Here is a 26,859-nt window from a genome sequence, read left to right on the forward strand (position 1 = left end):
CCAGTGAGGCCACAAACAGGGGACCTCATCCCCATTAGATTCGAACCTTGATGGCAAGGATAACAACACAACAACTTAACCATCACAACATGCCACTATTGGCAATCTATTTATGATTTGACTTTGCTTTCATATTTGTATTTTTTCTTTCAAAGGGTTTCATTTTTTAGAGGTTTTTTTGTAATAGATTTGGAGGGTCACTGATTTTCAGTGCACTTTGAGAAAAAATGGACCTCACTATTGAGCTCGTAGCACCCAAAAACCCCTATTCTCATATAAGGCATGTCCAATTTGGACATAGTTGGATCTAAGGCAAAAAAATTGCTCCTGAATTTGGCATGTTTCTCGAGGCAATGATCTATCTATTTTGGCACATAAATCGAGGTTTTCTTGTATGAAAATTCAAGATTTTTGGGCACAAAAATTGAGGTTCTTTTTGCATAGAAATCAATATTTTTGGCACAAAAATTGAGACAATCTATGCACGGCATAGAAATCAAGGTACATTTGAACAAATATTGATGCACTTCAATATAGATACTGAGGCAATTTGGCACATATACCGAGGCACTTTGGCATAGAAACCAATGCATGTTGGCATAAGAATCAAGAAATTTTGGCACATAAACCAAGACATGTTGGCACGAAAACTGAGGTGTTTCACCTCTGGTTGTCATTCTGACTTTGTTGGACCTACCTTCACATTTTTGCTCGTATCTCAGGCATATAGACTCCATTCTTTGTAAACAAGATATCACTGGAAAATTGGTTCCGAGCGTGTCAAAGTGGTAAAGGTATTTTTTAGTTTTGGTACTTTTCTGATGACATTTTTTGTTCTCAAAGTGAGGGGTTCTATTTTACACTCCAGGAGACATATCTTGGGATTTTAATTTTCAATTTTAGAATTCTTTATATCATTGGAAAGGTCTTTCTGTACTCTTTCTGGTGATGCTGGTTGTTTTTCCAAATTCTACTCTAGGCACATTCTATTTAGTTTTTTCTTTTTTGCAATCTAGTGGATATCTTGGTTGTTTCAAGTCTAGGAATTGATTTTGTTGCTTCAAATGATTTTGCATGGGTTGCACTATCTCTTGTACCAACCTTATGTCTCTTTTGATATTTGTTGACGTCCTTTTATAGTATTTTTGTAAACACACTAAGATAAAGTGCCACTCTATTGCATTTCGAGATCTCACACATCTCTGTATTTTGTTGTACTCGCACTACATTATAAAGTTCCTTGGGGGTTTTCATGTTGGCCATATTTTCCATCTTCCTTTTTCAAGTGAGTGTTCCTTCCATGACATTAGCCTCATGATGTGTCGATGACATGTGCCATTATAGGTGTTTGTACTTCTTTTGCACTATTGATGTTCTTGGTTCTTCTTTCTACATGAGAAATTGCATTCAGTTTTACTGTTCATGTCTTACCTCTCAACATTATAGGGCGGTTATTTTAGTTTTATTACTTTCTTGGTTTGATGGAGTGAGCTATGTGTTCAATATTTGATCCTATGTACCAGGTGATTGAAGTGGTTGGATATCTATGCATTTCAATGAGATGGATCATTTACCATATAGACATTCTTTCATTCCTATTTTCGGAGGCCATCAAGATACCTTCCATCTTCAATTGATCAACTCTTTAGACTTATTCTTCTCTACCTTGTCATGTTCTATATAGTGGAGGTTCTTCAGATCAACAGTTTGACAATGTTTACAGCTTCATGCTTCAGTGGTGTTCTTCATGATCATCTTTTGTTCCTATCTTTTGGGACATTCCCTAGTTTGGGGGCTTCTTCAGTCCTTCACTAGTTCTTTTTACCATAATTTCCATCTCTTTTTGGAGCATGGTTTTTCCCAAGTGGTTTCTCTATTTCTCCTCTTTTCAAAGATTTGGTTGTGCTTGGGTACCTCATCAGGCCTTGTTGTCAGGACCTTCATTTACTTTTAGCAGTAGTTTCTAAAGGGGGGAGGGTGGTGTTAGAGTAATAAAGTATTTTCTTATTAATTAAATTTGATTGATTTAATTATTAAGTCACTTGTTATCTCTAGTTAACTTCAGCTAAACTTTGGGCATATAATAATTAATTCTTTTATTAATTATTATAATGCAACCTAGGTTTTACCTTTTAGGGTTTTGATTGATCTCTTTATAATAATTCATTCACTTTTGATTATAGCAATCTCTCTTTTTTCTCATCAAAATGTCTTATCTACGGATATGGAAATTCTAGCCTCCCAAGCTTTTGCTTCTCTCTTTTTGTGATAGGTGTTTGCGTGCAGGTGATTCTTGGGATGTGGGGTTGATCTTTCATTGACTTCTACATAAACTATAAAAATATCACTAAATTTAATCATAATAGGAGCAATAACCTTGACAAATTTGTTAAATATAACCTAATAGATCCACTAAAACTAACCTTAACTATAATAATAGCACTAACCTTAATCATAATAGGAACTCTAACCCTAACAATAACCTAAATCTAAACAATATGACCAAACTTAACTATGATAGTAGAAGGAACTCTAATTCTAACCTAACCATTATATTAATACTAATTAAAATTAACACCAATCCACCTATTATCTTAATACTAACTACAAATGTAACCCAACCCAATCATTAGCATTAGAGTAACCCTTACATCATTTATTTTCAAAAATAAAGAATAAAAAATATATTTCTTGCAGTGTTGTATTAGTAACCTACTTATATCACAATCATAAGCCTTTATATAACACTTATAGCACACCTAATATTAGCTCTATTTCTAACCCTAACCCTAATCTAATCCTTAACCTAACCCTAATTATAATCCTTACCCCTTTCTTATTATAACTTTTCCACTTACTCTAACTCCAAACCTAACCCTAACCATATTGTAACTCTAAACCTAATTGCAAACCTACTTGTAACTCTAAACCTAACCCTATCCCTAATTGTAAGAATGTTCGTAACCTTAAGTCTAACTCTAAATCATAGTCCTAGTCCTGACCCTAACCTTACCCATAATCATGAGCCTATGCCTAACTCTTATAACATGCTTAACTATAACAATAAGTCTAATCCAAAACCCTAACCCTAACTCTATTCCTAACCATAACCATAATTATAATCCTAACACCTACCTTATTGTAAGCGTGCCCCTAAACCTAACTCTAGATCTAACCCTAACTCAATGAATAATCCCAGTCCTAACCTTAATCCTATTCCTAACCCTTCACTTATCCTAAGTCTAACCCTAGCCCCACTTCTACTCATAAGTTTAACTATTGCTAAATGTAACCTTTTCCCTAATCATAATTCCCAAGCTAATCATAAGCCTAACACTTACCTTATCATAGCTTTGACTCTAACCAAAACACTAATCATAACTCTATTTGTTGTAACTCTAAACAAAAGCATTACTCTAAGTATAATTGTACTTGTAATCCAAACCCTAACCCTAACTGTAACCATATCCATAACCCTAATCATAAGTTGAACACCAATCCTTATTGTAATCCTAAGCCTAGCCCCAAACATATTCCTAATGCTAAGTCTAATTGTAACCCTACTTCTAGCCCTAAGTATAAGCCTAACTATCATCTTTATAATTACCTTATTATATGCCTAACTCTAATCGTAACCCTAACCGTAGACCAATTCCTAAACCTAAGTACAATTGTAACCCTAACCATAATTATAATGCTAAGTCTAAGTGCAACCTAATCCATAACCCTATTCCTAAACCTAACAGTATTCCTTACTATAACCTTAAAATAATAATAACTCTTAAAATTACGCCATGTATTTAACTAAATAAAATACAAAAAATAAAATAAAGATTAGAAAATTTGAAATTAAACTAATTCCTAATATTATACAAAATTGAACAAAATTAATCACGTCTTCATGTTACACAAATAAAACACATGTATAATTAAAAGTAAAAAGTAAAAGAATAATTTGATACTAAGCTTAACAAAAATATAGAACTATAAATTAAAATTAAAATAATAATTTGATACTAAGCTTAACAAAATAGAAGAATAATAAAGTATTTTTCTGTTGCACCACAACTACTACTAGCTTATATATACCTATGTATAATACACCGAAAGTAATCCTTCTCAAGGTGCCTATTTTCATCGATCCTAATTGAGAATAAAAATAACCTTAAGATTTCATGAAAATATATGCCTTGAGAAGGACTGCTCTTAGTGCAATATATATAGGTATATATAAGCTAGTTATACTCACATACATAGACATTATTTTCTTAATTATATATTCCCCAATTGTAATTATTTATTTATTGTTAGTGTATAAAACACATAGGAATATACTAATTTCAATCTATTGAAGAAAATAAATTTATTGTTTCAACTTTATTTATTCTTGGGTTCTAAATACATAAACTATAGCCTTATATATTTTATAACCACGTTTTGGAGTAGATTTTATTTGCAGATATTCAGATTTACCCTATTGCTAAGGGCTTTTCTATTGTCAAGTTTGAAAATGCTGAAGATAGGAGGACTATCTTGTGTGATTACAACTTCTATTGGGAGGAACTGTTGGCGCTCAAAATTGTAGTCCAAATTTTGAGCACTTTTGAAGTATTTGAGCCCTATAAACGCTTTTTGATGCCTATGTACCCGGCTGTTAGTCTGAGTCCCAAAAGGTGTTCAATGCTTCTAGCACCTTCCGTTCAGTGCGTCTAAGTGTTTTATGAAGTTCAATCGTCATTTTGAGTCGTTTGCTGAAGTCTTGTTTTGAGAAGTTGTCAAATCTGCATTTTCATCTAACTGTCAAACAACGATAGGAGGCTGTGTTTGAACTCGAATATCTTTTGCCCAGAATTGTGTCATAACTCGCCACTTTGAGAATACTTAATATCCATATCCAAGAATCTATGTTTCAGATTTTGAGTCGTTTCGAGTTCATTCGATTAGGTTTTGAACCCCTCGAAGTTGGTTAGTTACTGTTTTCATGCCTTTGCACTTTACGCATATTTCTGGGAGGCCCTGTTTGACATGTTATATCTTTTGACCAGTTGACCAAAATCTTGAAATTCCTATTGCGTTGCATTTTAGATGTCAGATACTTGTTATGTTTCAATTTTCAAGTTTTGACAAATCCGTTTGATCAGTTTTCAAACGCGATTCCGAACATGATTTCTATCTTTTTACTGGTGTCAGCAAATGCAGATTGTTTGGTACCCCTGTTCGGGATGTTATAACTATTGATCCATGATGGACAAGATCGAACAGTTTGTTCCCCTATATTGTCCACTGAAAATACTACAATTGTGCCAGTTTTTAGAACTTGATGAATCCGTCTTCACACTTTACCAGGGTCATTCCATTCACAAAAAATGATATTTTACTGGTGTCCTTTGTTGTGCAAATCCAGGTAGCCTACTTTGAACGTCCGCCATTTGCGCCCAGTTATTCGTCATGAGCCAAAATTGCATAGTCATACTCACCTCATGACAGAGTTTTAATGCCCCAGTTTTCATTTCCCCATGTGCTCATTTGCCCAGTTTTCCAAGCCAAATCCAAACCCTGTTTGTTGTTGTCTGACGTGTTTTCTTGCAAGTAAATCTGAGAAGGCAACTTTGACGGTCAATATATTTTGACCTGGAATTCGTCATGAGACGAGATCTGATAGGGTGAAAGTATGCAAAACAAAGAGTCAGTTTGCCAGTTTTTAGAGCCCGATCAGGTGTTTGGATCAATTTTTAAAGCCAATTGACAGGCCCTATTAGCAGAAAATCATAGTTGGAAAATTATGTAAAATGAGCTATAGAATTGATTAATCAGTAGTTGAATTTGATTCCTGTTAGTATCAGATGGTTAGTGGATCAATATGAGATTTCAGTTGTTCAAAAACAAATTTTTTTTTAGCCGGATCCACTTTGGGGTTCGACTAATTCTGTCAAATTGACAAGTTTTTAGAGGTGAAATAAAGGATATCTTATAAGTCAAAAAAAAAAAGTGATGCAAATTGACCATAGAACAGTTCCAGGCTTCTATGTTAAGATCCTGTTTTCCCTAAGCCTTGGGAGAATAATATAGCTATCTTGAGTATGATGGTTGGATTGTTGAATTTGGAAGCACATTGGGTAGAAAAGAGCGCAGGAATAAGCAATGTAGCAATCCAAAGGTTTTAAAGATGGCACTCGTGACTTGTCACAAGAGTTATGTACAAATCACATTGGTTTGGTTGGAGAAAGGTTGAATACCTATTATAATGATAATTCACATATGACGAATTGGATATCACCAGTTTCTAACCAGCCTTTGATATGGCCCAAGATAGTAATAGTGTATTCCTATGGTGCCTTGTCAAGCAACTTATTCTTTGAAGATGTTGACTGTAGTGCATTCTCCATGCATAGAGGAAGGTGCTCCAACCTTGAAGAAGAAGAAGGCGGCTTATAAAGCCCACACAATCCACACTTAAAACCAGCTGCAATGCCAATTACCACAATAAAATTCATGCCATCTAAAAAGGTGAGCCTCTCACGCATAAGTGGGAAACAAAAACCAAAACTCACGCAATATGAAGGACAGGGCATTTAAAAGGTAGTATGAGCACATAGAAAGACCGCTCCTGTTTGGGAGGCGACAAGGAAAATAGAGGAGACAAGATTTCAAAAGGAAAACTGCCCACATTTTTCAAGCTAGAGACGTTACACTTCGTTGCCAAAGTTGCCTATGCATCTACGTTGAGTAGCAGAGCATGCCAAGGAAAGAATAAACTCGCAACAAGATGGGAAGACACCATCAAAGAAGTCGCAGCACATCCAAATGATTCCCATGTGATCAAAGGGAATCATCTAATGGAGAAAGGCTCACAGCGTGAGCAGGGAGGAATATACTGAAAAGAAGCCATGCCTTGAAAAGAATGGTCAGCGCTGCCATGCAAATGAAGGAAGTCCACGCCTGCAAGAACTAAGTAACCCGCAGCCCACGCACTGCTGAAGACACAACAAGACATAAGCTGCAGATTTTAAAGAAGTCTATGCATAACAAAGACAGATCACGCCAAATGAGCAGTCAACGCTAGAAGAGAGCAAAAACGTTACAGATTGAATCCACGTATCACAAAGAAACCACTGCAAGCATGGCTGCTGGCCAGTAAGGAAAGGCCGCAGGAGGTTTAAGAAAAATCCCACATAGCCTGCGAAGATAGAGGGTAGAGCATCAACTCACGAAGGGAGCAGAGTTTTCACAAATTTCAGTATCCCACATTTGTAGTATGGATGAGAATTTTGATCTTTAAATACTTTTGCATGCAATAAGATTCATGTCGGCAAGACTGAAGGCTTTTGGAAAGTGAACCATTGATTGTAGGACCCGACCCGGTTGGAAGCAAGAAGTAATTTTTAACAAAAAATGCATATCAAATGGATGACGTCAGTAAGGGATAGGCGTCGGAAAAGAAAAAATTCCATCTAGTCGCTATGTCGCTAGCCATAAAATCTGAGAAATTTCGGCTAGCGACTTAGCGAGTCGCCAGAAAATTTCAGAAATTCGGTGAACGATGAGATGTCCCAGATGAAAGGGAATTGCGACACGTGGCACATCCAGCGGTCCTCGCTTACTTGCCAAGTAGAAGATGCACGACAATTAACATAGCGAGTTAACGAGAAGACACCATGTGGCAGTTGGTCAACTGAAGGTTGACCTCAGATTCAAAGGCAATAGAAATTAAAGAATAAAAAATAATAATATTTTATTATTATTTTTATAAAATATGCACGTTCAGAAATTATTGTAAAAGGGGTCCATTCTAATGTTCAAACATTAGATATTTTAAATTTTTGAAATTTAAAAAATCAAATATACAGGCATGAGTTTCTAGCAGAGGAGTCGTTTTCAAAACGACTTTCAGTGGGTTTTTGAGATGCAAAGTAGGCGATGTTATATATCGTCAGAATTGGGAGAAGATGAAATTTTCAATTCTAGAGTCAATTTTTACACAGGTATCAGTCAGTTTGAGCTACACGAGGTTTTCTATCAGGTACCTAAATTGCAACCATTTTCAGACCAGGAAGTTCAGTTTTGATTTTTGGCAAGTTAATAGCTTGAATATGCATAAAAGACAAGGAGAATTCAATTGGGGGCATTTCTGAGTCAGTTAGATGAAGTTTTATCAGCATTTTGATGCAAATCAGATATTTAGAGCAAATAAGGGATTTCATCATTCAGTCAGGGATATTTTGCAAATCAGTTACAATGTAATAATGAAACAAAAGATCAAATGGGATGAAAGAAGAAAGAGGTTACTCAGTTGCACATGATTGAATTTCAAGTGGACACTTGTCTTCAGAACAGATCCGAGAATTCTTTCTCTTCTATATCTTTCTTTCTTTTTGTCATTGTGGGGGTTCCAGTTTTTGGCATTGAGAAACCATTCTTCAACATTTCTTCTTGTATTGAACAACATTTTGAGTTTTATGCAAATAGTTCATGTCTGTTAGGTATTTATGAAGTATTCTGTACATCTTTCATGTATTTGATTTCAAGGAAAGCAAATAAAGAGCGGCAATGGTTTCAAATTCAGTCTGAATCTTGTCTCCTGTTTGTGGATCTGTAATCTTTTCTAGTTTATGATTAAAGACCATAGATTAGGTTGCATCTCATTTATTGATGTATGTGATTGAAATACCTTTCTTATGGAACCAAGGGCCATATAACCGCTTGGTGTTTATCACAGGGTTTACTGATTTCATGATGGGATATTTTGAGTATGAGATTCACTTTGATGCAGATGTCAGTTCACAAAGTGAAGGATAGATCAGGGATCTTGATGTAGAGATATGTCTGAGATTTCCAGGAGATGTATGGTTATAATTCATTTAATTGCCCAATAGATAAGGCACTAATCATAGATAGGATCATAACATTTTGTTGCTCATACCTGGGTCTTGCTGTCATCAATCTATTAAATCATTTTCATTTTTATGTTGAAAGGTATTCAAAGTATAACCCGCACTTAGCTTTCCAGTTTTATGAGTCATGTCCTTAGCTATTTCATGCTTGTGATCTCCTGGTTAAGCATAGAAGAATTAGGGGTTTCATCTGCTTTTATAGATCCTGAATATGGTTATTGCACTGGTCACATACTCAGATCTAAAGAGGTTCACCCGCCTAGGTTTTGCAGAGCCTGAAGAAGAAGAAGGGTCATGCCTTATAGTTGGCCTGGTATCTGAATGGGCATGTTGAAAATGGGAGTTAGCTGCCCCTAGATATGTCTTATTCTCATCAGGTCAATTGGAAACAGGTAACATTTTCAAACACCAACAGGAACATTTCCCCCTGATGGCCAAACCTTGGCATAAGGATTTTGACCCACTTACTGAATCTTTCAATAAGATCCCTATTTGGGTTAGGCTTCTAAATCTTCCCATGCATCTTTGGTTGGATTCTATTTTGAAATCTATTGGGGAGGCTCTTGGGGATTTTCAAATTATGGATATGGCGACCTCTGATGTTCTTCATTCAACGTTTGCTCACATCCTAGTTGAGATGGATGTTTCTAAGGGTCTACTTGAGAAGATTTGCCTAGGTTCTCTGTGGGGTATCTAGACTTAGATTCTGGATTATGAAGGTCTTTCCTTCCGATGCAAGAAATGTCACATGTTTGGCCATGTGGTGACTCAATGTTCTTTTGACAAGGCAAGATCAAAGTGAACATCTTCCTGGTGGGTGAGTGTTTCTGATAAACATTACTTTGTTACTGAATCTTCTTCTGTTTAGGAGCAAGCTGCTGAGGGGTCTCTTGCTTTTGATGGTTTAGGGGATACTACTCCTGATGTTTTGGATCAACCTATTTTGGTGGAGGCTCTTGCTTCCCAGACTGTTGGTCCTATTGTCCTGAATGGTGACCCTTTTCAGTCTGTTGTCTCTAGACCTGTTGTTGTCTCTGAACCTACAATACATAATGTTTTGGATTTGGGTTCGCCCAAATTGGCCTCTCCTAGGGAGAGCGTTTTGGTGGATGATACTTCTTCTCCGGTCAACCATGTGGATTCCTTCATTTCTTCTGGGGATTGGTAGAATGATGTGGCTAAGGTAGAGGATGGATGGACAGTGGTAAAATGAAAGAAATCTAAGTACTCCATCCCTCCTCTAGATATGAACCTGCGGTCCTACAAGGGAAGATCTAAATATAAATTTAAATCTTAAGCTCCTTTATTGAGGATTGATGTCCGCTGTGGTGGGAATTTGTTGGTTTTTCCCTTTCTTTGTTTGGTGACTCACACTATTGTACTTGGGCCTTATATTGTCATGTCTTTAGATTTGATGTACAAGGTTTCAGGTCCTTTCAAAACCTATTTTTACTTAATCAAAACCATATATCAATTGCATCTGTGTCACCTTCATTTTATAATTCATGTCAAGCTTTCAAGGTGCACACTTAAGTCATAGTACTAACATAAATAAACATTTTTCATCACATTGAGAATATAAATATATGTATGCATAATCATGTTATTTATCTTTGTGTGTGTATGTATATATATCCACACACACACACACACACACTACAAGTTCATGTCTATGTAAAATATGTTTTAAATTTGTACATGCAATATTATAAGGATGATTTAATATGAGAACATTACCACCCTCAATGTTACAATTTTTTTGTGAGCATGGGAGATGAATGAGAAGTGAGCTAATTATACCTAGATATTTGACACATCAATGTAATTGTGTTTGTCAACACACCAATTTTTATTGGGAAATCTAGTTATCTACCAATTAACATTTTTCTAATGATTAATTTAATGCAATTGAATTTTTAATATTTAGATATGTTAATTATATTTATCCATCACACATTTTTGCAAGCTTCTAGGGACCTATTTGAAAAGGGTAGACAACAATAACATTATAAGACAAGTAAAATCTTTATGGATTTACTTTGGGAATGACATAGTAGATACTCCTAATTTTTTTGAATTTAACTTTAGTTTTTTTGGTTACTTTACTAAATTACATGATGTATTCAATTAGTTTAGGAGCACACTAGAAGAAAAGATCATTGAGTTTATTTATTACTTTATTGAATTGCATGATGTTTTATTTTAGTTCTTTTATTACTTTTTTGAGATGTGTGTGTGTGTGTGTGTGTGTGTGTGTGTGTGTGAGAGAGAGAGAGAGAGAGAGAGAGAGAGAGAGAGAGAGAGAGAGAGAGAGAGAGATGTGTGTATGTATATCTATTAATATATATGTATATATGTCTATACATGTATACATATCTATATGTATTTAAGTTTAGCATTGTAATGCACTTCTATTGGTTTAAACTTTACTAGTTTGAATGATATATTGAATTGGTTTAGAAGTGCACTTCAAAAAATAGTTTTCATTTCAATTTATTTTATTGATTTGTTTGATATGCATGATATATATATATATATATCTGGACTACAATTCATTATTGGCTTATGATTGCATTTGAAAATAATTTTGTTTCATTTTAATTAATTTTTTATTTTGTTGAGATTTAAAATTTATGTATGTATGTATGTATAAGATTTAAATACACTTAGTATTCTATTGGTTTAAGAATGCAGTGATGAATCAATTTTGCACTAAAGTTTTTCCTTTAATCAAATGCACGTTGTATTGAATTTGTTTAGGATTGCAATGAAGAAAATAATAATAGATAGATAACAATTAAAAATACAAAAACATATGCATGAAAATAATAAATATCAATAACAAATACAAATGATACACAATAGATAACAACATAAATGAAAACAATAGAAAATAATGTATATAGACAAGGATAAACAACGACTACAAATTAGATTCCAAAAACAACAACAACAAAAACAACAAAAACAACCTAACATTTTATAATTATATAAAATGACATGAAACTTGCATTCCCCTGGTGAATGGGAGCTCTAAAATATAAATCAATCACATTAACACATTTTATAATCATATCAAAGTTATATCTTCAATCTAACTGCGTCTATATAGTTAGTCAAGTTGTATCACCCCATCATTTTTAATCTTCCTTGCAAGGCATATGGAAAAAAAAAATCTTCTACATTGATCAAAACAAAAAATTTGCCACTCTTATTCAATTTATCATACTAGTTTCAAAATAAATGTGTGTCACATGTCTACGGGAAACAAAACTCATCACACTTGTAATTGCAATTTTTTTGGTGGGAAGGGCTTCTAGGAAACTTGGTACATGACCAAGAAATGCTTTCTTTGCATATAAACTAAATTAAATGTATCTAGAAGTCTAAATTGGAAAAACATTGAATTCTACATATACTGGAGAGTATATGATCATCATGTCATCTACGATGGGTTTCTTATTTCCTTTGTTATGTTCTTGTGTTTAGCTTTACCTACATTTTTTTCATTCTTTGTACTTGTCTTGTGTTCTTGTTTAGCCTTTTCCTCCTCTTGTCTCTTTAACCTCTCCTCTCTTCTTTTCCTTCTTTTCCTCATCTTGTTATTTTTTTTCTAGATTTTTTTCCTATATTATTTCCTTCTATATTTGGTTTGTTTCATGTTATGTCCTCCTCTCCATCATTTGTTGGTTCTTACCTTTTGCAAGTCTTCATTCCTCTTCCTTTCATTCTCTTGGACATTGAGAAATTACATGTACTCATCAGATGTTAATATTTGAGACTTCCTACTTAGACAAAGCACTTTTGTTTGATCTCCCTATGATGAAAGAGTCACCTACCATACTAGAAGTTTCAAGAATTGGCTCATTGATGTTGAAAATTGTTTTTCATCCTCTTGGGTGCATGGCATGCAATAAATTTCTTAGTTTTCATCTTCACAATCTACACCATTTTCCTCATCCCAATCCTTTACATGATCAAAATAATGGATTACATTTGATGGGTCAATTTCATGAGGGCTTGGCATGGAAAGAGTGACTTCTTCTATTCTAAGATATGTATGTACTCTAATATTTGTGGTTACTTCTCCGAACCACTTTGGTTGGATAACTCGTATTGGAAGACTCATGCCCACTAATGTCATTTCCATACCTTTATCGCATCTTATTTTCATAATAACGATGCCTTATTAGATGGTCTATGGTGGATAATTGACAACTCAAACAAAACCCTTTGAAGTCCATTGGTGGGCAGGTATGTTTGCACAAATATATCAATTGCTTAACATCATCAGATTTCCATAATCCATTTCAATGCACCAAATAATTTTTGGATTCGATTGTGTATGTTTTCTTATCATCAATGTTTCAGATCACAATCTATGATCCATAATTAGGATGAGAGAGCCAGTAATATGAAAAGAAATAAATATGTGCATTCTAGCCTCTCTAAAGGGAAATAAAAAAGCCAAATGAGAAAGAGAAACATGCTAAACGGAGTTGAAAAGAAAGAAGTAGAAAACAAAAAAAAAAACCAAGAAGAAAGAGAAGATAAATAATTGAAGATACCAAGAAATGCAACTACAAGAAAAAATAAAGACAAAATGTCCACTCTATACCAAACGCTCGAAAAATTAACTAAAGAAAAACCAAAAACTAATGAAAAAGGGTTAGAAAAATGAAAATATAAGAGATGATAAAGAAGACATATATATATATATATATATATATATATATATATATATATATATATATATATATATATATATATATATATATATATATATATATATATATATATATATATATCTATGTGTGTGTGTGTGTGTGTGTGTGTGAGAGAGAGAGAGAGAGAGAGAGAGAGAGAGAGAGAGAGAGAGAGAGAGAGAGTAACCACACAAGAAAAATAATACTAGCACTTGCACTCGAAGGAGAAAGGGGTATGCTGATAATGACAAAAGGTACAAGTGGAGATAAGAAGGTTGGCCACATATGTTTTCTGTTAAACATTTAATATAATCATTGGGACTTCCTAGAAGATCAACCATCCCAATTCTACTCTCGCTTGAGTGTACTTAACTATTTATTTTCCTCCATAGATAAATTGACTATGCTTGGAACACCATTTGCAAAATCTTCTCCAAGTATTGCACCTTATCAACCATTGATTAGAAAGCCCTTAAAATCTCTTTAATTGATAAGTAGGAGATATTTTCCATAGCAAGTCAAATTGTAATAATTCTATTAGTATTCGATTGGTGTTATGCTCCTCTACAAATATGATGTTATTTCTACCCATTTATTTAGTGCATATAAAGATACGTTAGATAAAGATGAACTCCAAGCCTTGGAATAGGTGTTGAAGGATAGACACATTACTAAAGTTGATCTATAGGTGCAAAAATAGAGTACCTAAACAAAAAGATGGTCCTAATTAAGAAAGACAAGTTGCTTCAGATATTGAACCGCCCTTGGGTACATATGAAATAGATCAAGTTGAAGGAATTAATAACATCATAGGGTCTTGGGATTATTGATGCCGAGGGCTCTGTTTTAATCTTAGTAGGCTTAGGACTATTAATTATTATTTTTTAATGTGGTATAATACATGTATAATTTTACTATAGCTAATTAAACTCTGATGGAACTTCTCATAGTTTAGTTTTTTTGGCAATACTATGGATGGATATAAATTTGGCTTTCATGATGTATTTCATAAACTATCTTTAATATTAAAAATATTCCTATATACTTCATAACATAAATAACTACCGTAGAGAACAATATAAAAAAAACTAAAAAAACTAGCACTTTACTTTCTTCACTTGATAGTTAAGTTTGACACATATTAATGCATTAGAAAGAAAAAATGAACAAACTAAGTTTAACAAATGAGAAAAAAATAGAAAATATACATTTTAACATTAAAATTAAAAATATAGTATAATATTTAATTATAATTGAAACGTGACATCCTAAATAATCCACTTTTATTTGTATGTTTTGCTATAAAGCACTTTTATTATTATCTATTTACCAACTAAAATACCAACGATATTAATGTCAAAGTCTAGCAATTAGTTTTGGGGAAGAGCATGAGTAATTCTCGCATGCTCTATATAAGCTTGATCCCTAATTACTAATTTTAAAAGAGTATTTAAGGAATCATCATTTTTTAACTTTTTAATTGCTAATTGACCAATTTGTACACTTTTAGTTGAACATTTGTGCACAAATACTATTACTAGAATTTTGTCCAAATGTAGAGGTCAGTAAGTTCCAAAGACTATTACTAGAGGATGGAAAATACAATATGTTGGTCATCCGTGACATGGGGTGGTGCAGGGAAATCCCTTTTGATGAGATGTGTGTGGATTTTTCCAACTACCATGGCTAGAAAGGTTGGTCCCCAACAATGGTGGCTGGCTTTGTAATGGGCCCAAAATGATTATAGTTTCTTTGGCAGTCATACTAGAGTTAGAAAGTGCATTTTTAGAGTCTTCCAGTTATGGATGACAGACTTAATAGATGGTAGACTTAATTCATCTATGGATGACAGAGAGGCTCTTCACCATGAAAAGTCCTTCCAAGCCCTTGCAAGCTAGATGCACATGGTTAATGGGTTTTGAATGTGATGGTTGACTGTTGTGTAGTGGAGACAGATGAAGTTGGGTCTCTACATAAGAAAATGCAAGATGCATCCCATGTTCCGCTATAATGTAAGTAATTACACATTAATGTATGTTATTATATGTGCTAAGATTTTTGAGCCTTTTGTAATAATTGGTCATTTAAAGTATTTTTTTATAACATTTTTGAAACCATTTAATGCAATTCCCATATAATGGAATTTTATTAAAGTGTATGATTTGAACCTTCACGCGTACAAACTCTTTGAAACATAGTAAAACAAATCTTATACAATGTAGATATTTAATAAATCTACCATATATTAAAGATTTTGAGATTCCAAATATTTTTTCAATTTTGTTAAACATATATGAAAAAGGAGAGAACATTGTAAATTTTGTACACATAACGAGAAAAAGATTAAAAAAAGACATTCTTTTGCCTTTAAACTTTAGGCAACTTTTAAGAGCCCAATTAAGCAAGAGATGAGAAATGCATTGTCAAGTTATAGCTTTACGACTTTCTTTATAGAACAAGTGATGAAAAAATCTATGAGACATAAAAAATATTAGGCCCCTTTTGTCCCAATACTTAAGCATTGTTTGGGTCTTACCTCATTTCTAAAATCTCGAGACTCTACTTTTGACTTTTGACCTCATTTTGAGTCTTTCATTTAGTCCCTACAAGTTGAAAGATGAAGTTAGTAATCTTGTATAAGGAGTGTATGATTATTCATATGTAAATGGGAAAAAATGTAGTATGAAGAGCAAAAGGGCAATGCAAACTTGTCCTCACTAAATTGAGAGTTGCTAGAGCCGAGACTCTTCCATTTTCATGATAATTGTGTATGGATTTTTTTTCATTCACGAATATCAATCAAGGGAGAATAGCGGTTGTATAGGAGGCTTGTTCATTTTTTTAACTCTTGACATGGTTGTAAAAGTTAATCCAAACATCAACCCTTATGATTTATGTATAGTGATTTCTCATCCTATGGATAGTGGTATAGGCCTATGGTTCCCTAGGGATATGAAGGTAATCAATCCTTATCATTGTTCTTTTTCCTTTACACAATAGAATTTATAATGATATGTGGTCAACATCAGTATCAATGTTTCAATTGTTGTGTGTTTTCTACTTTAATACAAAGTGCAACAAGAAAACTTAGAAGTTGCAACATTTTTTGTTTGTGGACCTTTGTTAAATCGTTTGTAGCTTATAGGGCATTAATTAATTAAATTTATTTTTTCCTTCAAGAAATAGTGATTTTTTGTGTCTAACCTATTAGTGGTTTGCAATATGGCTCTATTGGTTCTACATTATGCATGTGTTGTAATATTTGAAAAAAGTCAAATTTCACCTTCTTAACAAAATGGTCCCATAAGAATTTGGCATTTGAGTGTAATTCATATATTGTTTTGTCTATAACATGTAATAATTATGCCAAGTCACCCACAAGAATGATAGATGTTCCCCCAAAAATTAAGCATTATCTGCTTCCAATTTGTAAAAATGTCATCTGTAGTTAGACCAATTTCTATAGAAATGGTCTGAAAATACTTGTATATAAGTATCTTACTCTTAACAAAATGTTTTAGATTATTTAAAATCTTCATTGGGTATAGCATATAATCAAGGAGAGGCCTTGATAATTGCCTTCTATTTTCTAGATTTCTAGTTGCGCCCTTTTCAATTTGACAAAAATGAAGGTGATCTAGAAGATTCAATTAATGTTACCAATTCCATCTTATAAAGTCATTGTAGGTAGGAGTGTAGATAGTTTATGACAATGCATTTTCATGTGTATTTCTTATGATGTGATGCAATATTTGTTTCCCAACCGCAAATTTTTTAGCATATGGCATGTTTCCCATGCACCTATCAAAATAATATGTAATGATCTCAGCTATAAATTTGTGATATGTTGTTAGTACTTGGACTTATTCTTTTTTGTTACATATTCATGTTAGCATACTAAGAAAACTCTTTGATTTCCTTTCTGCCTTAGATACATATTGGGGAATGTTTTAAGAACAAGTTTGTTTGATACAACTGGTTGAAAATCGATATAAGCTCTCCATCTGGATTTCATTTTTGGGTTGTGTATATTAATTTATCATAATTTCATGTAGGGGTGTATTGTTCCTTTGCAGTGTCATCAAATGATAAGGAAAAGATAACACATTCAATTTTTGATGCTTTGTAACAACATTCTAAATCTTGACCTAGTTTGCATAGGCATGTTGCTTCAGTACAGTTATATTTATAAGTCACTATGTTTGGAATGGATTCAAGCTTCTTATAAAATTAATAATAGGGTTAAGCTCTTTCTTCTTTAAGGACAATGATGTCTCAAACAACACAATTTGAAAATGTAATTTTGATATCGTATCATTGTCAAGCAATCATGATGATGAAGAAGTTGAGTCTATGTCATGTTGTAATCCCCATTCTTTTAATATGTAGGTGGGCTAATTAATAATATCACGATGCAAGCAAGTGATTTATAGTTTTTGAGACAACAATACACCTAAACTAGCACAACAAACTTAAGTGTTAAGAATGAGAAAATATTGAAAATGATAACTTGAAGAACCAATATATTGCCAAGAAGAGTGGACATTGATTTAAAAATTAACTAATATTGTACAAATGCAATTGTTTAGCACAACATGAAATAGAATTGTTTGTGAAGAGCACTTGGTAGTGTTTTTTTCACGAGGCTTGGAGAGAATTTACTCTCTTTTGGAAGGTACTTGTATCTATAATAATAGATAGCAAGGTGTAATATAAAAACATATGACATAGAAAAAAGTAATTGAGCCATTAGAAAAATTAGGCATTTCTTTTTTAAGTTTCTATAAAAATATTCAACTATTCACATTTAAAAAAAAGAAGCTTATTTTAGTTGATAAAAGCGTTAAATTAATATAAAAATATTCAACTATTCTTTGCATTTGAGTTTTCTTTTTAAGACCAACTACTTATCAAACAACAAATGGAATCATTTTATTATATTGTATTATTATTTACACAATAATATCTTTACTAAATTCTAGTAAATATTTTCAAACTTCCCATATAAAGCACGCTAGAGGACCATAAACTACTTTTCTAGGCACAACTCAAATTTCCCCACACGAGAAAAACATGTTATGAGCGTATCTCTGTATGGAGGTTTTTTTGTGATCCCTTCCTTATAAGATATGTCCTAGTATATGCAAGAGGCTCTATTTTCTTTGCATTCTTGTCTTATAGTTATCCATCCAATTTCCAAAAAATTAATAAATGGAATAGACAATTATTTTTTGGCAAGTGGAGAAGAATATATATTAGACTAAATATAACTTATTTGTGCATTTATAATAATTTTATTTATCATTTTTGCATATAAAGATACTAAAAAAATGTTTTTCAAATTTTTTTTTTTGTCTATAAAATCTTTCATAAGATATTTAAACATATATTCATATTATAAAATTCTTTGAAAGAAGTTTATGTAGAAAGTACAAATTAGTTTGGAGTGCCATCTCCATTTTTTTTTTAATAAATAAAACAAATCTCATTTTTTGTAGTATGTAAGGGGTGCTAGGACATAAATGTGAGCTTCTTTGTTAGAGAAAATTTGTAGCCATTTTTAAATTTTCAACTTAATTTAATTTCATATAAACTTGATCAAGGTAGATGCACTATGTTTCAATTTGTGAATAATTAAAATGTACATTTTCACCTCTTTGCTTCTTATGGTTTGAAGGCTTGACTATAGTTCTTAAGAGTAAATGATATACTATACTTCGCTTGCAAAGCTTTTACTAATTAATAATATTGGAGTTTGTGGATCACAAAAAGACTTATAATCTATTGCAAGACTTAAAATTACTTTCATTACATGAGACAAAATATGTAATGAATCCATTACCCCTGTGTTGAACCCATTCATAGGTCAGAATATTTTTTGGTAATTGCTACAAAATCACTGTAAAAAAAAAAGACAACCCCCATATCGACAAAAAATGATACAAAATTCAAAGCTTGGACTACCAACCTTCTCCAATGAATGACTTCACTATGCACTATTATTCCTCTATTTTGTTAATCATTTTTTTCTCATATAGACAATTGAAACAATCCATCTTTTAAATTGACATTCCATGTCCAATTGAAATTGATCAAATATTGAAAAATATAATTACTTCACACAAAGTATGGAAAAAAAATCTTTAAGATTACTTTAGTACTATAGTAATTTTTAAAATTACAATAAATTAACCTAATTACTAAAATCTCTTAAATTTGACCAAAAATCAAGCAAACTAAAAAATCATCTACAATAAAAATTACCATGTGATAAATGACTTAAATAACACATTCCTATATCTATAAATAAAATAAATAAATAAATATAAAATTATATATATATATATATATATATATATATATATATATAATACCATGAATAATGTAAAAAGAAAATATAAAAAATTCACCATTCATAACTCATGTGATGTTGGCTCCTACAATTTTGGGGCTCCTATAATATTTGATTTGATTGTAATATCCTTGGTCTTCCTTCATCTTTTGGATTGCAATTATCTTTGTCCATATGTGATATTCATTGGAAGGAAAGGTGGGTGGTTTAATTATTCACTTTCATGTATGAGGTGTCTTGCAATGCCAAAAAGTTTCATATAGGATATGATTGAAATGCCAAAAAGTTCCATATAGTATATGATAACAACTACTTTTGGTATTGCAATCATATACTATACAAAACTTTATAGTATAGTAACTGATGACTTGGACCTTGTGGCTGAACTCCTCTTCCGCTCTCTGTCTAAAGTCCTTCAGATCTCTTCAAAACAAATTTCCTTCCATCGGGCAGAGTGCCTATGTGCCTTTGTACACACACATACATACATAAAGTTGAAAATTATAAATAATAGTAAGAAGAAATAACATCTATGATTAAAAACAATCCTAAAAATAAATCCAAAGACATAGAACAAAAGGCAATCTAAAAAGAAGAAAACCAATAACAAACTATAATTAAATAAAAAAACTAAAAATAAACAAATAGCTAAATAATGAAACAATAGAAAACTAAATAAAAAGGAGGCAAGCCAAAAAACAAAACAAAAAGACAATCAAAATTTTAGTATTTTCTCATAGGTATACTATCGCACTAGTTTTGATAACTTTTTAAATATAAAACTTGTTTCAACCAATTAGAACTTATTAGTTTTTAGTTTTTAAAAGTTTTGATTTATTTTCCAAAGTAACATGTACAAATTTTAAATAATAAAATGATGAAATTTATTTATCTTCACACTCTAGTGAGACTTTTTTTGTGACAAATGTTTATGCCCCTATTAACATTCATGGAAAGATTCATCTCTGGGATCACACTAGGTATGTGCATTCTTGTGCTCCTTATTTTCCTTGGATTTTAGGAGGTGATTTTAATTCTATTTGTTAGTTTTGAGAGCATCGCTACAAATGTAATAGTATTGCCATAATGTCTGGTATGTATTTGCCAAATGGCAACGATCTGTTATATATATAAGAAAGTGAATAAAGAATAGACATGTCCCTCCATGGGACATGTCTGTTCATTAACATAATTAAAATCTTATAATTAATTAGTTATACATATATATATCCAAGTGAAGCTACAAAACATCAACACTCCCTCTTAGCTAGAGAGGATAAACACAAGACATGTATTACACCATTGGTAATATTAGGTATGAGCAAAAATATATCTTTGATCAAATGATATCTATCATTTTGATATCATAGTTGATATTATGAGTATTTGCCTCCCAAAATATCAAAGATATTCACCAAGTATTCAAAGGGTTTTGATATCACATTTGATATCAAGAGTATTGGCCTCCTAGAATATCGACATCCGATACTCACTAGGTACTCAAATAAGGTGTGATATCACATTTGACATCATGAGTATTGGCCTTCTAGAATATCAAAGATATTCACCAAGTACTCAAAATATTTTGATATCACATTTGATATCAAGAATATTGGCCTCCCAGAATATCAAAGATATTCACCAAATACTTTGGGTAATGGTCTCCTAGAATGTTGAGATGCAAGACATTCACCATTTACTCAATTTATTTGATCTCATAATACAAGCTATTTTAAGATCGTCACCTTACAATAACTTCTACAAATACAAGTGACATCATTTGGAAGTCGTCACTTCTTCATGACGTACGCAGGTGGTAGGCCCATTAAAATCACATAGTCACAAGGTATATTCATGAATCACAGTCCTCATGACTGCTATAACTTATTGATCATGGAGACTCCATCACAACATGGTTTACTCCCTCTAAATCAATATGATCGAGATTAACAAAGGTTAACTAAAGCATATTGTCAATTTGCTCCCGCTCTTTCAAGATTGGCTAAAGTGTCAGTGTCCCTCTTTTTCCTGCAAGAACATTCTGAGAGAAAAAGATCAAGGCAAATAACTCTTATAGTATGCATAAAAATAAAAATAAGAAAGAGACCTATATAATATTCAATATAAGATCTTTTCAACAAAATGTAGATAATTAGAAACTAATGGCATTCCCTCTTACTTTAAGAATGATCCACATTATTCTTATATAATAAATATCTAACTAAATATATATATTAAACTTATATTGTATACTATAATCAAATTTTCAACATATTATTTTCTAAGATGATCAATATCTCAATCTATATTCACTAATATTTATTATCTTTCTAAAATTATGTATAAATATTTACATCTCTATATCTTAATGAACATAAATTCATACAAAAATGAAATAAATTCATAAAATTACCTCTTATATCCTTCCACGTGAATTTAACCTCTCTTCCTTCCAAAAAGTTAATTGTGTATATTTCTACTTGATGGATGTCTTTTATTATAAGTCTCCTACAACTTTGGTTATATGACAAACCTTCCTATTTCAATAATCACCTCTAATTCCCAACTATGAATTCTTAGTGTTGCTTAGTTCTAAAAATCATTAATGGAAGTGTATAAAATGTTCATGTCCCTTTCAAGTTTGACATATTGATGTCGCTTGAGTCATTTCACTTAATTTATCGGATCTCACAAAGTTAAACAATAGAATAACTGTCAATCAATTCTTCATAACATATATCTATACACAGTTAATTTGGTAACTCATCATTTTATGAGAACACCAAGATAATAAATAGATTGTATTCCCTTGGTTAGTGACTGGAATTATATTAGTAGCTAAATTAATTATTTAGTTGTTGACTACTTGTTTCTTCATGAATTCTATGGTCACCACTAAGTATACATGGTATATGTAGTTCTGATTGGATTGTTTCCTTTTTGTTCCTTGACACCATCCGATGCATCTTCTTTCCTTGGGAATTTGAGGAGGAAACCTCTACCACATAATCATAGTGTCCCCCACATGCGAAAATTATAAGTGATGAAATTGAAGATTAATCTCACATCATCAATTGTGGCCATCTCGAGGACTTTTGTTCTTTAATTTTTTTTTTAATATAAAATTGAGAATTACATTCCTACCTTTCTATGTAGCATTCTTCTCTTGCAATGGGAAAAAATGCTACTTTGTGTTTTGTTCCTCGGGCAACGAGATTATAGTGGATTTTGGGTTTCTTGAAGAAATGGTACGAAATCTCACTGTTCTTGACTAATGTTTAATCATCATCATTGAATGACACCTTCAAGCCATCGCCAGTGAAAATGAAAAAGTAAGAATGACTTGTGTTTCTCTGGTATTTAAAATTTCTATTGTTGATAAATTCAAACGGAATATAGACATAAACTTCAGAAAAATTTGTAGGCCTAAGAGAATATTGTTGGAAATATGGAAGGAGTAACTAGGGGGGGGGGGGGGGGGGGGTGAATCAGTTACCACTAAAATAAATCCCAGATCCCTTAGATGTCAACAATAAAATTTAGATTGAGAAAATTGATTACTACTGTTACTCAGTAAACACATAGAAAATGCTGTCACTCGGTAAATATAGAGTGTGAATTACTTTTGGAAGATCTTAAAATATTAACAGTAATTAACTTACACGCATAAGAGAAATAACATGAACATATGAGACACCAGGATTTAACATAGAAACCCAATTTAGGAAAAACCACCAATGTAACTAGTTACTATTTTTCACTCTTTTGAAGTGAGCCCTGTTGGGAGCCAACCCTATTAAAGGTTACAAAACATACTGTTAGGTGTGACCCTATTAGAGGATTTAATCACCTTTCTAGGTGTGGCCTTGCAAGAGGTCTTAACAAAATTCAATGGAATTTCCACCTTGTTAGAGGATTTACAATTGGCTGTTAAACCAACTTTGTCAAGAGATTTTAGATCACTGCTACAATGGTTACATAGTAACAATGAAATGACCTGATTGTGATGCAACTGAATTGCTGAATCCAGATCTCTTTTCTACTTAAACTTGATCCTTTCTAATTGAATATTACTTTTTTGCTCCACAAGGATACAGCTTATCCTTCAAGTTCGCTCCCTCTCTTTTCTTTTCAATTCAATCAACACACTTGCACACACACTAGAAATCTCAGCTTCACCTTTTATTTATACCTTCCAAATTGTCAAGTCGACCCAAATAATAACCAATATTCATCATCATAGTCAACTAGAATCAATACATAAAGTAATTAAACTTGATAAGCCAAAATAAGAAAAATCCTTCGTAAGCTGGCCCTGCTCGGTAGAGGCTAACTTCTGAATGATTCTCTGTGTTAACCAATAGAAGCTCGGTTAACACTACGAACTTGTAGAAATCCTTTGGCAATCGAGTGAACTCAATGAATACTAATTCTGTCCAACTTTCCCTTCGTTAACCGAGTGAGTTTGGTTAACACTCTTTTCTTCCTCAATGCCCGAGTGAGCTCGGTAGACACTGTCATCTATTTAGAGTAAACCTGTGAATGCTCGGTAGACAAGGAAAACTATCTTTACTAACCAAGTGAGCTTGGTAAGCATTGTCTATCAATTGATATGACATTTCTGTAACATCAAAGACAACACACAATTAATCAATTGTATCCAACAATCTCCCTCTTTGGCATTGATGGAAACACAACATGTCATAGCACAATGAAATTTTGAGAACAAGACTCCCTTTTAATTTTTTTTTCTCCCTCTTTGATTTTACATAAGAACTTCTTTATGCTATATTCTCCTTTGCATAACTTCTTTTCAAACTTCTCCCTCTACAAAATTTCAAAATGATAAAGATATGATAGTAAACTTCTCCCTCTTTGACAACACATGCCAAAGACAACACATGACAAATTTGTATTAATGTACCTTGAGTACTAATTCATATGCAATATTCTCTTGATTATGCTACATAAACTAATTGATCTTTATCTTGGTTGTAGTTGATGCATCACTAAGCTTTATTTAGTGAGATTTAGATAAGGAATGACCCTGAGCTTACCTCTTAGATACAAGAATGCATCCTTAGGTAATGGCTTGGTGAATATGTCTGCAATTTGTTCTTTTGTATGGACATATTCCAATTTGATCTCTTTGTCCTACACCAGTTCTCTGACAAAGTGATACTTTATAGCAATTTGATTTGTTTTGGAATGCATCACTAGGTTCTTTGATATGTTAATTGCACTGGTGTTATCACAATACATGACCACTGGCACTTTGATTTCAACCTTCATTCCTTCCAACAATTGTTTGAACCAAACAATGTTAGAACAATTCACTTCTATTGCAACATACTCTACTTCTACTGTGGATTGGGATGTGTAGTTTTGCTTCTTGCTTGTCCAAGATACCAACCTTTTGCCAAGAAAGAAAGCTCCACCACTTGTGCTTTTTTTGTCATCAAGATTTCCTACCTGATCAGCATTAGTAAATACCTTTAGGTCTAGGTTTCCTCCAAATTTGTACCATAAACCATATTCTTCACTACCTTTCAGATATCTCACGATTCTTTTGATTGCCATCATGTGATTTTCTCTAGGTTCTATTGAGAATCTTGCCACTATCCCAAATATGAAGGCAATATCAGGCCTTATGTGAACTATATACTGTAATTTTCCAATCATTGATCTATATAAGGTCTGATCTACTTCTTTGGAATCATCATCTTTGGTAAGCTTGAGTCTAGTACACAGGGGTACCAACTGGTTTAGAATCTTCCATACCAAACTTCTTGAGTATCTCTTTTACATACTTTGGTTGGGTGATATAGATACCATTTCTGTTCTACTATTTTTGCAATCCAAAAAAGAATTTTATTTCACCAAACATGGACATCTCAAACTCTTTGTTCATTTGTTCTGAAAATTCTTTACATAGGTCATCATTTCCTATAAATAGAGTATCATCCACAAATATCTCTGTCAACACAATTTTGTTATCTGGTCCTTCCTTGATGTACAGACTACTGTTATCATTTGTTCTTTGAAAAGCAATATATATCAAGTAGTTATGTAGTCTTTGATAATAGGCTCTAGGAGCTTGTTTGAGACCATACAGAGCTTTGTGTAATTTATAGACCATATCCCTTTTGTTAGGATCAACAAAACCTTCTAGCTATTCAATGTAGACTTCTTCATCAAGAATTCCATTTAGGAATGTAGATTTAACATCCATTTGATATACTTTGAATCCTCTGTGAGCTACATATGCAAGTAAGGTCCTAACACCTTCTAATCTTGGAATAGGGGCAAAAGTCTCACCATAATCAACTCCTTCTTCTTGAGAATAGTCTTTACACACTAATCTAGCTTTTTTTCTTGATACTTGTCCATCTTCATTCAACTTATTTCTGAATACCCATTTTGTTCCAATCACATTTTTATCTTTATGCCTAGGAACAAGAGTCCAAGTTTTGTTCTTTTCTATCTATTCTATTTCTTTGTTCATTACCTTAATCCAAATTTCATTTTGTATAGCATCCTTAACACTTCTAGGTTCAAAATTAGCAAGTAAAAATGTACCTTTCAATTTTCTTCTTGTCATAGTACCTTCTGATTTATCTCCAATAATCTGATCAGGAGCATGATGCCTTCTGACATATTCGGCCAATATAGGTTCTTTACCTTTTGAATGAATTACACTATCTTCATTTTGAATTTCAACTTTAGGCTTGGGTCATTCAGACTCGGTAGGTGTTGGCTTGGTAGCTTTAGAATGTGACTTAGGTCCCTGTGACTCAGTTTGTACTTCTTGCAACTTGGTAGCTATGGAAGACTCAAGAGGTGAAGTCTCCTTATTATTAGATATGTCTGGTAATGTATCAGGTTTGAAGTAAACAAATCTTTTCTAATC

The sequence above is a fragment of the Cupressus sempervirens genome, chromosome 9 (assembly GCF_028749045.1).
Source record: "Cupressus sempervirens isolate cs-2001-9-10 chromosome 9, ASM2874904v1, whole genome shotgun sequence".
In the NCBI taxonomy this organism is placed as follows: Eukaryota; Viridiplantae; Streptophyta; class Pinopsida; order Cupressales; family Cupressaceae; genus Cupressus; species Cupressus sempervirens.